The sequence below is a fragment of the Vulpes lagopus genome, chromosome 8 (genome assembly GCF_018345385.1).
Source record: "Vulpes lagopus strain Blue_001 chromosome 8, ASM1834538v1, whole genome shotgun sequence".
NCBI lineage: Eukaryota > Metazoa > Chordata > Mammalia > Carnivora > Canidae > Vulpes > Vulpes lagopus.
The window spans coordinates 93698680-93713554 of record NC_054831.1 but is presented as its reverse complement, the minus strand read 5'-3'; the positions used below and the strand labels follow the sequence as shown (position 1 = coordinate 93713554).

Here is a 14875-nt window from a genome sequence, read left to right as displayed (position 1 = left end):
AAGAACAAGAAAATGAGTAGGATAACCTTGTATAAAAAGATGCAGAAGCTAGCAATTACTTGAAAGGATATAGAGCAAAAGCCCTTGTAACTATTCTGCTGGGTGTGGCACCTAACAAAAAAGGGGAAAAGCAAGCAGGTAAAACCGAAAAACATCCAACCACAAAAGTTTTATCAGTAATACTAACATTGTTTCTCATGAGGTTCCTATTCAAAGTAATGGACCCGCTCCCCAGAAAAATATGTAAGCATCCCCAAAATGACCTATTTTAGAGAATTCTCAAACCACTGTTTCCCACACCCACCTATGTAGCCAAAAAAACAAAACAAAACAAAACAAAAAACCCTTAGAAAACCCTGACATATAAAACATTTAAAAAGAGGGAGAAGGGGACAAGGAATACATCTCTTTTCAACCTGGTCCCCCTAAACATGCCAAATCTACCACCCTAAGTATGGGCTGCTAAAGTAACAAAACCATTGTACTTTAGATTTCTGCCACATAAGAGACTATGGAGAAAAAGAGAAAGCAGCTAAAAGGCAGAGATGAGTTAGTTGGTTACGTTCTTAGTGAAGGACCAAGCTATATAATATATAAACTGGAAATGGTGAGGGGCAGAGCATGAATGGGTTTCAGGTGATGCCATTAACAGAAACAAGAGGAGAAACAACTTCAGACTATGACAAATACTGATTTGACATCTATTAATCAGAATCTTAAAATACTGGAAGTTAGAATAAAATGTTACACATGTATTAATTACACTTCACAATTAACATAAAGCCTTCATATAAAATTATTTCCATTAGTTTTATGGAATGCTAAAACCAAAGATGTTGGGTAAATACACAAGGGTCACTAAGCCCTTTTTTAGATCTTCCAAACCTTAAACCAAAATCTCCTAACTCCCAGACATTTCTACATCACTATCCTTACCTGGATCAAAATTGCTATCTAAACATTTTTGCCAAAAATAAAACAACAAAAAAAAAGTTAGTTATATCCAAGTCATTATCTGGCCTGTTTAGATTGTATCTTCACCTGGTAACTTCACTCTCAGAGTAGAAGTTCCCATCCCTATTTCCGGTGTACCTCTCTAAATTTCGTTTTTTCTTTCTTCTGCTCACTACTGTTACTTCCTTACTAATTCCTCCCCTTCCTCCATTCTCAAGTGTCAGGAACTTTAAGCACAAAATAAATCTATGGACCTATCTCAGTTCAAAAGCAGAGAAAAAGTAAATCAAAGCTAACATGCATTTAGCTTCATATGTGTGCAAAGAGAATGTGGGTGTATAAGACAGGAATATAACCTGAAACTACACTTTAATTTTAGCTAAGTTCTACCAGGTAAGTTACTAACAAATAGCAACACCAACAATACCTTCGACTTTTAGTTTAACTCCAAGTTCCACTAGTAATGAGTACTAATCAAAGAGAAACAGTATATGAGATGAAAAAACAAAAATACCAGAGATAGTGTCAAATAGAATGAATTAATGAAGTACAATTCACAAGAAAGCAGTACAGCATAGTGATTAATATGGAGCCCAATGGGACACCTGGGTGGCTCAGCAGTTGAGCATCTGCCTTCAGCTCAGGGCATGATCTTGAGGTCCACGATTGGACTGAGTCCTGCCTGCACTGGGCTCCCCGAGAGGAGCCTGCTTCTCCTTCTCCCTCTGCCTCTCTCTCTCTCTCTCTGTGTCTTTCATGAATAAATAAATATAATCTTTAAAAAAATAAAAAAAAAAAGAATATGGAGCCCAAGATTCCTACCCTAATCTAATCTAGATCCTAACCAAATTACTTTCTCCCAGTCTCAATCTCCCAAAATCTTAAATTTTCTCACCTATACAACTTAGTTAAGACCACTTTCTTCACAGAATTATTCTAAAAACTAAAGTATACAATGTAAAGTCCACAGCAAAGTGACACAGTAATCACCTACAAATGTTAATTACTATGGTTATAATTTTTAGACCTGTAGTCTAACCACAGATTTTAAAAAATGGAGTAGAGAAAAAGAGGTGAGGGGTGGGGGGTGAGGAGAATCAGCCCAGCAATTGTTTCAATTACCATTGCTATCTGTTTTGATGCCAAGAACATATTTATCAAAACATTCAAGTAAGTAACTCTGTCCAAAGTTCACCAATGTTAAGCTATTCAAAAATTATAAAGTTAATTCTTAAAAACTGTTTCTCCAATTATCTTTATCCTGATACCACAGCTCTGGGTAATGATCAAGAGGAATAATTTAAAGGAAAATAATCAAATAATGTTCCTTTCAGTGAAAAAAGATCATTTCCACTTCAACTTTTTAATCACATTTAAAATGCATATTCCCAGAAGAGTAACTTGAAAACCCATTGAGAGATGCATAAAATAGCATATTCTCTGAAGCAAGAAGGCAGAGAATGGTCCCACCATATTTTAATATAAATCAAAGTGGAGGGATCCCTGGGTGGCGCAGCGGTTTAGCGCCTGCCTTTGGCCCAGGGCGCGATCCTGGAGACCCAGGATCAAATCCCATGTCGGGCTCCCGGTGCATGGAGCCTGCTTCTCCCTCTGCCTGTGTCTCTGCCTCTCTCTGTGTGTGTGTGTGTGACTATCATAAATAAAAATTTTTCCTCTCTCTGTGTGTGTGTGTGTGACTATCATAAATAAAAATTTAAAAAAAAAAATAAATAAATAAATAAATAAATAAAAGTGGAGCCTCAATTCGAAGTACTACACACAGCTCTGACAGACAAAACAAAACAACCCAGTCTATTTTAACAGAGAATTACTGAATTCTAATCTCAATCTTAGATCAGAAAATGTTTTATTTGGATACCATTCTTCTGGGCTCTACTATCTCTTATGCTCTAAGTGAAATAATTCAATAGCACAGCAAAAAAAGGTCTCTTTTGAAACAAATGAGCAACTGACAAGTTATAAAGCCATCTTGGCAAAATGTTCAAAACTACATTCTTTTACCTCAGAATGCTGATTAAATGAAAAATTCTAATTTTAGCTACACATACATATTCACTAATAGTAACGGTCTAAAAAATAAATTTAAGTGAGTTTTTAAATAACAAACATTCCTATGCCTAGGAGTCACTGAAAAACCAGATAATAACTAATGGTCACTAAAAACACTATTACTCCATACTGAAAAATGTAAGAACCATTAAAATATAGTTCTCACTCGTCAAAGGATCTCTATTACAGCAATACTTCCAACTTTTTTTTATTTTTTTTTAAGATTTTATCTATTTATTCATGAGAAACACAGAGAGACAGGCAGAGACATAGAAGAAGAAGCAGGCTCCCCACAAGGAACCCGATGCGGGGATCTGATCCCGGGACTGGGATCACGACCCGGGCCAAAGGCAGACAGACGCTCAACCACTGAGCCACCCAGGTGGCCCTACTTCCAACTTCTTAAACAAGCTTTGTTTATAAACTTAAGCCAGCATAACCTTCCAAAAAGAAAATATATCAAGTTATTTAAAAGAATTATGACTTATTGTGAAACATCAGGTTTAAAAACCAAGCCATGTTATAATTTATTCTAAACTACCTAAATAAATTGCAACACTAAACTCCCGTTAGAAAGCAGCCTAAACTCACATTTATAAAGTATAAACTGGCTAGCAAGACACATAAAATATTTGTTTTTTCCTTTTTCACCAATCTGTGAAGCTATAAAAATTAAGATGAATAACGACCACAGGGATTTCATTTTCTTCAGAAGCACAAAAAAGGTAACATTGGGACTGTTTGATCTGAAATATTCTTAACTCTTTTTGCATTTCAATCCACTTAACGGTAGTCTTCACACCGTCCAGGAAACTGAAGCCAAGCAGTATTATTCCAAGAAACTGAAAGGCTTCCAACATAGGATAAACTTGACTCTCATTACAGTTTACAAATGAGTATTTGTTTGCTCACCATGTAATACTTACAAATTCCAAAAGGACTGCACAGGAAGGTGTTGGGTTTTTCTCTGTTATCTTTATGTTTTCCAGTTTGTTTTTTTATTTTGTATCCTCTGAAATAATATCCAAGTTCTTTGAAGATACTTAACCTATGACTATTTGACATAGAGTTACTTCAAGTCAGCTACCCATACTTCTGTTTTAAAGTTTTCATATGGCTATCTCCAGAATTAGCCAAGTTCCTTGGATTTAAGATTTTAAAGTCTTCTTTATTATTCCATGTACTTGTCACTGTTGTATTTATCCACTCCAGATGAAATATCCAATTTATGAGCCAAAAAGCAAAAACAAAAAGAAAATTTCACATCTGAAGAGCATTCCTAAATACCAGCATATAGAGAGACATACAGCTATCTCAATACTACCACGCTGCTGGAAAACTGCAACATCTTAAATTTCCACGTAAATAAAAGATAAAATGAAAAAAACTCTGGATTCTTTCAATGGCTTCATTTAGAAAAGTTGTCCCATTGTGACATGAAAAGGGCTGAGGTCAAAATTTCCTAAAACTTTTAATAAAGGTAAAAATAAACTGCCATGAAACTTCAGCAATATTTAAACAGTAATTTGAAACTGCTGAAACTACTCAGTACACAAATCAAACATATCTTACAGTTTTTGGCTGAAGAACAACTACAGGAGAGGGGTGGGGGTCGGGGGGAAAAGAGGGGAAAAAAACAAACAAACAAAAAAAACAGCTGAAATAATTTAACCAGTTATATAATCCGTTTGAACCAAAATACTGAAGAAATGCCTGGGTCTCTTTAAGTAGCTTGTAGAATTGTTCACTACTACAAATTGACTTCAGAGATGGTTCTTGCCACTTTTAATAAACTTCTGGGGCAAAATTATCCAAAAACATTGTAATCCCAAAATGGCCACTTCAAATATCCGGGGCCTTTTAACAAAACCTAGAAGATGATCTTCATATATGAGTAATTCGATCACCTGTAAAAGTCACACACAAAAAAACAAACAAACCTTAAATTACACATTGAATTTTAATTTTGAGCTAAAAATTAACCCCCACCTCCAAGAGTCAACTTCTGGAGAGAAATTCGCTTCTATGCAATTATACTGGGGTCTGAAAAGCAGCTTTGCCCAAGCAATCGCCCCCCAAACAGTCTGCTGTATGAAAAAGACTTTAGACGGAGAGGGAAAGGTAGGAGAGGATATTACCGAGACCAGAAGTGAGCTCAACTGGGAAGGGGGTGCGGATATAATACAAGGAGATTATATAAACCTTCCTATAGTTTTCGAGTAAGATTTAAAACCATGAAACTGGCCCAGAATCTTATAAAGGACCACCTCTATTTTCAATTCTCTGGGCCCAGAGAAATCGAACAGGCAGGTGTGGGGCCACGGAGCATCAAATGCAACTTAAGAGAAAAGGGGCTACGAAGAGAGAGACGCTCTCTCTGAGGCAGAATGCCTGAGAGAGACCTTTCCCCGACTGAGGGTAGAAAGTAAGGAGGTGAGACGTGGGGCAGGAACATCGCTCCAGTTCGCCTGAGGGGGAGACTTGCCCGGCTCCCGGGGGCGGCTGTGGGGTCAAGGTGTCGGTCCCCGATTTCCTCGAATTAAGAAAACAGGTTTCCCCCGACACTGAGGGGGCGGAAGGGGCCACGCCGTCCTCGGGAATCACATGAGGAGCGGCGCTCCCCGCAAACACAAGCGGCCCCGTCAGGCCCCAGAGGACTCCGGGGACTGGCAGCGGCGAGTCCGGGGCACCGCCACGGCCGCGGAGCCGGCGAGGCGGAGAGCGCGGGCGCGCTACTGAGGAAACGCCGAAGGCCACAACTCGGCCTCGACTCCCCCGGCCCGCGGAGAGGAGCAGGAGTGCCACAGGAGGCGGGCGCGTGCGGGAGGCCGGGGGGAGAAGACCCGGCCGGGGGCGGCGGGCCCGCTCTCAGCCTCCGCCGAGCAGCCCCCAGCCGCCAAGCCTAAGCCGCCCACCCCCTCCCCACGGCCGCCGCCCCCACTCCGCCGGGGCCGAGTCGGTACCCGGAGGGGCGCCGCGGCGCCGGCCGGCCGTCTCTCCCTGCTCTCCGCCACCCCCCACGCCGCGTCCGCGGGCAGCCTCACACCTCGCGCCGCCAACGCCGCTCCCGACCCCCTCAAACCCCGACGCCGACAGGGGCGCCCCCCTTCGTCCCCCAGACTCCAGCGCGGAGCACCGGGGACGGCGTTACCTTCTGCCACACCAGAGGTGCCCCTGGCCTGGGGGTGCCGCTGCGCTCGATCCCGGGAGGAGGTTTTCGGTACTTTGAATAATCCCCTTTTGCCGCTTTTCCCTCCCCCACAACCAGTCTCAGTCCCAAAATGGCGCCGACCCGATCCGCAATGTTCTGGGTCAAGTCTCGCGAGATCGTGGAAGGTGGCGAGGCGGGGAAGGAACTAGAGGGGTTGAGGAGAAGGGAGGGGAAAGGCGGGGCGAGGAAAAGGAGGAGGGAGAAAGGGTGTGGAAGAAGCGGTGCGAACGAACCTACGGGGCGGGGCAGCAGGAGGAGCGCCTCCACCAGAGAACCTTCTGGCCCAAGCAACCGCTCACGCCCCGGCCGAAAAAGCTCCGCCCTCTACGTCGGGCGGCGGGGTGGGGGGAGGGGAACAGGGCGTGGCCACGTCTAGGGGCGGAGCGTCGAGGAAGCCCCGGAGGCAGGGGCGCGTGGGGGGCGGTGGCTCCGCGCAGTGACGTCAGGAGCAGCTGGAGTCGGGGATTACCCCCTGCTGCTGACGTGAGGACGGTGAACAATCGGGAACGTTCGGTGGAAGGGGGAATTCCCCGCCGCTCCCTCAGGAGCCCCCTCCCCCCGCCCCTCCCCCGCCCGGAGCCGCCGGGAGCCTGGGATGGCGGGGCCTGCGGGAGGGTGAGAGGGGCAGGCTGAGCCGGGAGGCCGGCAGCCGCGCGAGCCGGAGTGGCGCGTGCCGCGGCGTGCAGGGATCCCTGCCTGGACGCTCGCAGCAGCCGCGGCGCGTTCGGCTCGCGGGCGCCGCGCTCGGGCCTGGGCGGAAGGCAGATCACATGCTCGCCGGCGCGCAGCCCTGCGCGGGCGGAGCGCTGGCCGCGCGGGCGCCGGGCTAATTGGCGCCCTGAAGCAGGGGATCCACCATCTTATGCAAATACGAGTGTGTCGGGCGTAAATGACACGTACGGGAGCCCGGGCTGCAGGGCGGAGACCGACTCGGTGGGAGCTGAGCGCGGATTCCCTTTGAGCCAAAAACGGCTGCTGGGTGTGATGGTGCTGATCATTTTTCTTCCTGCTAAGTCTGCAGGAGGTGAGCATTCTTACTCCACGGGGTCCCTGGCCCGCGCACCCCCCCACACACAGTTTTGGTTTTTTGGGGGGGGTTTTTGTTTTTGTTTTTCAGTGGATTTCCTGGTAGTCATGGTTCTCAAATAGCGATGCTTTTTCGCTTTGTAACTCAAGGCTGTCTTTGAAACCTGTGAAGTTAGCTTTCTAAGAGGTAGAAAAGTAACCACATGTGCTTGGGGAGAAGTGTCTCAAAGAGCGAAAATCCAGTAAACAAGAAGTCCTTGGTTCTCCGTACTCCCCCAGCTCACAAGGGCTTCGTGCGCAGAAACTTTATGGTCTCTTTTTTTTTTTTTTTTTAAGATCTTATGTATTTATGAGAGAGAGAGAGGCAGAGACCCAGGCAGAGGGAGAAGCAGGCTCCACGCAGGGAGCCCGACGTGGGACTCGATCCCGGGTCTCCACGATCACGCCCTGGGCCGAAGGCGGGCGCTGAACCGCTGAGCCACCCGGGGATTCCCTTTATGGTCCTTTGATATGCGTTTTGGGGTTTGTAGCTTAATTGACTGCTTCTAAAAGCTCCCTGATAGGATGTTTGAATGCAAACTTAACGAAAATTACACCTCTCAATCTTTTGGTTCAGGCGCATTGGAGAGAGATATTGGGGGCAAATAATACCTCGCCGAGAGCAAAGAAAGGAAAAGAGCATTTTCACAAGCTGGATGCCGCATCTGTGCCAGGCACTTTGTCCATACACCAGCTTAGGAAGTGGACGTTACTTGTAGCGTTTTGCAAATGAGGAAACTGGTTCAGGTTAAGTAACGTAGTTACTACGACACGACAGTGAAGCCGAGTTGCCACCAACTTGGCGGTCCATCTTGCATGTGCTAGGGTCTTCATGCACATTCTTTCCTCCACACCACAGTACTTCAGTAGAAGTAATTGAGGTATTGGGACAAGACCTGCTTCAGCATCTATTTCTAAGCATGATGCCAATTCAAGAAATAAAAAAAAGAAAAGAAATTGGTGATTTGAGCACACACAAATTGTGCCTTTCCAATGGCACAAGACATAAAGCTAAAAAATAACAAAATGGAGAAACAATTGTATTTACTGCAAACTGCTTAGTATTTAATTATACATACTTAGTTCTACCCGTGGTATCTAAGAATGTTCGATTTACAAAATATGTTAAGAGCTCTTAAGAATCGTGACAGAAAAGATAACCATACTCTTAGAAAGTCAAAGGACGAAAACAAGCTAGTCATGTGTATGTCAGAAATTGCGTGAAAAAGATATTCTACTTCGCTAGAAATCAGGAAAAAATGAAAATAAAATGGTGAGATACTACTTTTCACCTGATAGATTGGCAAAGATTTTAAAAGAACAGAATGTAGATGAGGCTATAAGGAATACGTATTTGCATTAACTCTATCAAGAATCAAAACCTAGGGGATCCCTGGGTGGTGCAGCGGTTTAGCGCCTGCCTTTGGCCTAGGGCGTGATCCTGGAGACCCGGGATCGGGATCGAATCCCACGTCGGGCTCCTGGTGCATGGAGCCTGCTTCTGTCTCTGCCTATGTCTCTGCCTCCCTCTCTCTCTCTGTGTGTGTGTGTGTGACTATCATAAATAAATAAAAATTAAAAAAAAAAAAAGACCCTTGTCGGGCTCCTTGCATGGAGCCTGCGTCTCCCTCTACCTGTGTCTCTGCCTCTCTCTGTTTATCATGAATAAATAAATAAATAATCTTTAGAAAAAATAAAAAAAAGAATCAAAATCTACAGCGTTTCTGGAAAATAGTTTGGCTTTCATTTTTTAAAAAAGGTCTTTAAGAGTCTCTTTGCCCAACTATTCTACATCTTCGAATTAATTTTAATAAAATAGTGGGAAAGGTGTTCAACAATTTTAAAGATATTGATATATTGTTTATAGCCACAAAAAAATTGGGAAACAACCTGAATTCCTATGAATGAAGAGACCAAGTAAATAAATTATTGTACAGTACATTCATATATAAAATACGAAGCCATTAAAAATGATGATGTGGGGCCACCTGAACCACTAAGTCTGTAGAGCACGTGACTCTTGATCCTAGGGTCATGATCAAGCCCCATGTTGGGTGTAGAGATAACAAAGATAAACAAACATCATGATGTGCTTCTTGGTAAAAAGAAAATGGTCGCATGAAATCAGTTTCACAGCCTACCAGTAAGAAAAAGTTACGAAACCACCTAATGTTCCATTGCTTGGCTAAGTAAACTGTAAATCAAAGAACAAAATCTAACTGAATAGTTACAAAACTGTTAACCATGCCCATGTCTAGGTGGCACAATAACAAAGGATCTTTATTTTTTATACTTGATAAGAGACTATGTTACTTTTCTAATCATTTTTTAAAAAGTGAACTGAACACTTATGTTTGTGTCAGAAGCCTTGAGTCCCTCGAAACTATATCTTTTTCTGTGTTCCCATTGTACAATCCTATGCTTCCCTCTTGATTAATTATCTACCCATTCCTACTTCTACCTTGATCCTGAAAAGGTCCAGGACCTTCCTTATCATTTCTCCTACACTTAGTAAACCCTAGATTGTAATTGCTGATTTTCTTACTATTTCTACCACTGAACTCAAATATCCTTGAAAGCAGCAATTATGCCTTTTTCCTATTTATTCATAGCAATAGCAAAGTTTCAGCCCAGATGTAAACTCTCCAATTTTTGTTAGATGCATCACTTCCCCACATGTAGTCTTTATTTTAGCCCCATACTAACTGCAGTTCTCAGAATTTCCCTTATTCTTAAACATTCTATGCAAATATTATTCCCTTTAACTAGATTGCCTTTCTCCTTCCCACTCTCTGCTTTATAAATTCTTGTTTCTTGTCTCTGGAGAGCCTGTTCAGATAACATTCAGGTAAACCATAATCAGGTAGACCTCAGAACTTCCTTCTCTGGACTCTCCTATGGATTTACACTTATTTGTATCAGTATTTGTTTTCCTGTATGTCCCCCTTTCTAGGTGCTGTGACCCTTGTCAGGGACAGTATTCCATTCATTCCCTTTCTCTGAAAAAATACTCAACTCATGAAAGGTCCTCAGTAAATATAACTGGTGGCATAGATGACTAAAGCCTCCATAACCCACTCAGCCCCTGTTCCCATGCACCAGCACAGCCTTACCTGTTTCAAGTCACTGCCCAAGTGCAAAGGTCCTCTCTTGTTCTCTGTTGACTACCAGTTGTGGGCCTGCTATTGCACTCTGGTGCTTCACAGACAGTGTGAGTTGAGGCTTAACTACCTAACTTGGAAAAAATTACAAACTCACAAAGGCTTTCTCTTTGATATAATTTTTAAAAATATTTGCATGTTCCTCTTTTTTTCTAGCAAGTTTCACAATTTTGTGCTGATCGATTTAATGAGTCCCTCTCCTCAGTGGGTTTCATAAGGCATGAGCCCAAGCCCATTTTGTTCCCTGCTGTGTCCCTAGCACCTGGCACAAGGCTGGGCACAGAGTAAGTACTCTATAAATACTATCTGAATGAAAGAAGGACTGGTTCATAAAAATGAAAACATTTTTAAGAGGAATGTTTCAGAAACAACTGTGTTCTACAAGAAATAAAGTTTATTTTAATTAAAAAGTTATGTAACATGAAAAATGATAGAGTATATAGTTTTCACTTTGAAATGATCTCCTCGGGATCCCTGGGTGACGCAGCAATTTGGCACCTGCCTTTGGCCCAGCGCGCAATCCTGGAGACCCGGGATCAAGTCCCATGTCGGGCTCCCGGTTCATGGAGCCTGCTTCTCCCTCTGCCTGTGTCTCTGCCTCTCTCTCTCTCACCGTGTCCCTATCATAAATAAATAAAAATTAAAAATTATATATTGAAATGATCTCTTCCTTAATTATGGTAACATGTAATGATAAACTGGATCAATAAATCTGGTGTTCATTCCTTTCAATTAAGTATAAAAATAGTATATATGGTAGAAAGCTCAAAAGATACAGAAGAGTATAAAGAAATGAAATTATCTATAGTCCATCCCCCAGAAATAATGAACCTTAAATTTTAATGTATTTTATCAAGTATTTGTTCCTTGTGTGTTATATCTTTGTGTCATAGTATATATACACTTCTATGCCCATTGATTATTTCATATGTTCTAAAATTCCCATATTTTAAAAACTTCATTTTTCCTATGTTCCATTTTAAAAATTAACATAAGATTTTATTTCTTAATTTAAAACATTTTGTACTAGTCCTATTATCTCTTTATTTGAACATAATAAGGATGATTACTATTTTTGAGCTTTTCCAATCTTCTTTCCATTAGAAAAGGTTCCTGATTCCATTAAGGTTTCCTCAGTATAATCCATGATTATAAATTTAAATTTATCAAGATTTTTCTCCTATGATCAGTTTTAAAATTTCATATGGGATTGGAGCATCTGGATGGCTCAATCTGTTGGCATCCGACTCTTTTTTTCAAATCAGGTCATGATCTCAAGGGATCCAGCCCCATGTCAGGCTCCTCACCAAGCAAGGAATCTGCTTGAGATTTTCTTCTCTCCCTTTGCCCCTCCCCACACTCCTGCTCACACACTTTGCTCTCTCTCTCTTTCTCTCAAATAAAATCTTTTAAAAAAATAAATCTCATATAGGACTAACACTGGAAAATTAACCACTTACTTCTTAAACAAAACATACATAAGTTGACAAATACTCCTCCAGGCTTCAGTTATGGATGGCCCAGTTTCCCTAATTGGCACATCCACTTCTGTACTCCTCCCTCTGTTCTAGGAACTATGGAGCAACACCATTAACATAAGCACAAATTATCAGCAAAAATGTTTAAGTGTTCTCTGCCCATATGTGACTTCGAAAACACAGCCTTTTTTTACACAGCTTTAACAATTTTAAAAGTACAGCAGGTCTATAAGCATGTAAATTGTTGTACATAACGTGAAAAGCACATTTTACAATATTTTTAAAAGATTTCTATTTCAATATGTTTTATGCTTAATCATCTCTAGAAATGGAATACAATGAACCCTGAGATGTAATCGTCCCCATCCGCTGTACCTTGTTACAGACTGTAATATGTGTGATAAACTGAATCCAAACTGGGTTATTTTGCTAACTTGATTCTAGGTACAATAAACGTGGGATACAGCTTAAGAATATTCTCTGTGGTGGGATTTCCCTTGTATTTATCCTCTTGGGTTTTCAAGTTCATTTTGGGATACTATCCTCCACTTTTGACTCTGAATGCCCATTTAATAAAAGGAAATCCATCATCCATCAGAAACTTTATTGAATCATACAGTAGCTTCCCAAGTGTAACTAAGTGGCAACCCTCCCAAACCATCCTACTTAAATGCATTAATGCTTCCCATAACATTGAGCCTTATTACCTAATTAGCATATAGAGATATAGACAGAAGCTAAATGGCATGATCAAACGCCAATCAAGAAATCAGAGATGGGAGTAAAATCTGAAAATTTCCCCCTCTGTTACCTACTATTAAGCTTTCAAGTTTCAGAATTAGAGTAATCATAGATCACTCCAACTTTACTAAGACTAGAAACTGTGTTCACACTAACTGACTTCAATTAAAATTCATAGGAATTAAAGTAAGTGGTTTCTATTATGAGAGCATCTTTGATTATATTTTCACCTTTTTCTTCCTTTTTATTGTGAAAAATAATACAAGCTTGTTATAAAAAATTCAAACAATATAAAAGTATGTAAATTAAAAGTAATGTCCTACTATTCCTCTAGAGTGAAACTTTAGTGAAGTTTTTGTGATCCTTCTAGATTTTTTCCTATACATGTTATACACATATATATTTTAATGAAATTGATCTATACATACTATTCTGTAATTTGTTTCTTTCAGTAGGTGATATATGGACATCTTTCCATGTCAGTACAGTTGATAATTTTTTTAGTAATTATGTAATAATAAAAAGAATTATGTAAGAACCCATTGAAAGAATTTACCTTATCTTATTTAACCAGTGCCTTCTAGAAAGATATTTAGGTTGCATCTAATTTCTCCTCCTACAAACCATATAGAAATAAATATTTCTGAATTCAGAGTGTGTTTGGAAAGGAAAGAGAAGGAAGTGGTGGAAAAATTATGGTAATATGCCAGTGGGTAAATCATTAAGCCAAGGATGATAGTTTATTTTTATTTATTTTTGTTTTGTTTTGTTTTTTAGGATGATAGTTTTAATTTGGCAAAATAACATCATTTACTTAGCATGATAATGAACTAGGTCCCAGTTAGTTGTGATCCATGCTACCATTTTTCTTAATAGTGCTCGTATTTATATTTTATAGACTCAGATTAATCTGGATTCCACATAGTCCTGGAAATAGCATGGGCTTTGGAATTTGACCTGGGCTTGATCCTAGCTCAGTTCAGTTCAGATTTATTATATTAGGCCCTGCTGCTGTGCTATCTGTTCAGGAATGATACAGACACAATCTCTCCTCCAGATTCTTACAGCCTGAGGGATGAAGCTGACATAGTATCTATTTTGTTGAGTGTGTTCCTCCAGTGTGTAGAGCAGGGCCTAGTAATAATAACTACACAATATTATTCTTTGCCAAGAGAATGAACTCCAAGACTGTGCCAAGTACTATGCTAGAGCCATGCACAGAGTACTATAACACGGCTTTCCAAGAAGCCTTAAAAACTGAGTCTGATGGGAATTTAGTCAGTAGACTAAATGATGGGTAGACTGACTGATGAGCTTAGTCAGTAGAGCATGTGACCCTTGAGCTCAGGGTCTCAGGGTCTTGAGTTTGAGCCCCACATTGGGTGTGGAGATTACTTAAAAACAAAACAAAACAAAAAAAGCAGTGTGATGAGTTGAGCATAATTCCAGGAGTAAAGAACTTTCTAATTAGAAGCGGTTGTAAAACCAAAAGTGCAAGGATGGAAATAAGCCCGAATGAGACATTGACAAAGATGCAAAGAGAATCAACTGTCTCCATACAGGCTATTGGGAACCATGAGAGAGGGCTGGAGAACAACACAGAGACCACATCAAAAGGGTTTTGACCCTGTACTAGGGAGACCACATGTTTATCCTGAAAGTTTGGGAGAGTCTTTTACAGTCTGTTCCCCTTTATCTGCAGTTCCGCTTTCTAAGGTTTCTACCTCTTTTTTTTTTTTTTTTTTTAAGATTTACTTATTCATTTTGAGAGAAAGAATGAGTAGTGGGGGGAGGAGTAGAGGGAGAAGGAGAGAGAGAATCCCAAGCAGACTCCCCACTGAGCATGGAGCCCAACGTGGGCCTGATCTCATGACCCATGAGATCATGACCTGAGCAGAAATCAAGAGTCGGACATTTAACTGCCTGAGCCACCCAGGTGCCTCTCCAAGGTTTCCATTACCACAGTGAACTGGGACCCAGAAGTAGATGATTCTCTGACGTAGCATCAGAAGGTTGGTAGTAGCCTAACTCTCTGTCACAGTGCCTGCATCATTCACTTCACTTCATCTCGTCACAGAGGTATTTTATCATCTCACATCACCACAAGAAGGGTGAATACAGTAATAGGATATTTTGAGAGAGCCCCGTCTCACATAACTTTTATTACAGAGTACAATTGACTCAAACAACACAGG

The 14875-nt window shown here is 41.3% G+C and overlaps 1 protein-coding gene across 2 annotated transcripts in view; it reads right to left on the bottom strand.

Moving 5' to 3' along the window:
• Window positions 1–6368, bottom strand: part of GPBP1 (GC-rich promoter binding protein 1) — a 72243-nt gene extending 65875 nt beyond the window's left edge. The window contains exons 1-2 of one of the 2 annotated variants that reach the window (XM_041765909.1): window positions 6176–6368; window positions 3951–4931 (exon numbers count right to left, since the gene is read on the bottom strand). The gene's annotated coding sequence lies outside the window, so the exon portion shown is untranslated. The remainder of the gene's footprint in view (window positions 1–3950; window positions 4932–6175) is intronic. The other variant, XM_041765910.1, reaches the window with a different exon arrangement.
• Between the last annotated feature and the right edge of the window lie 8507 nt (window positions 6369–14875).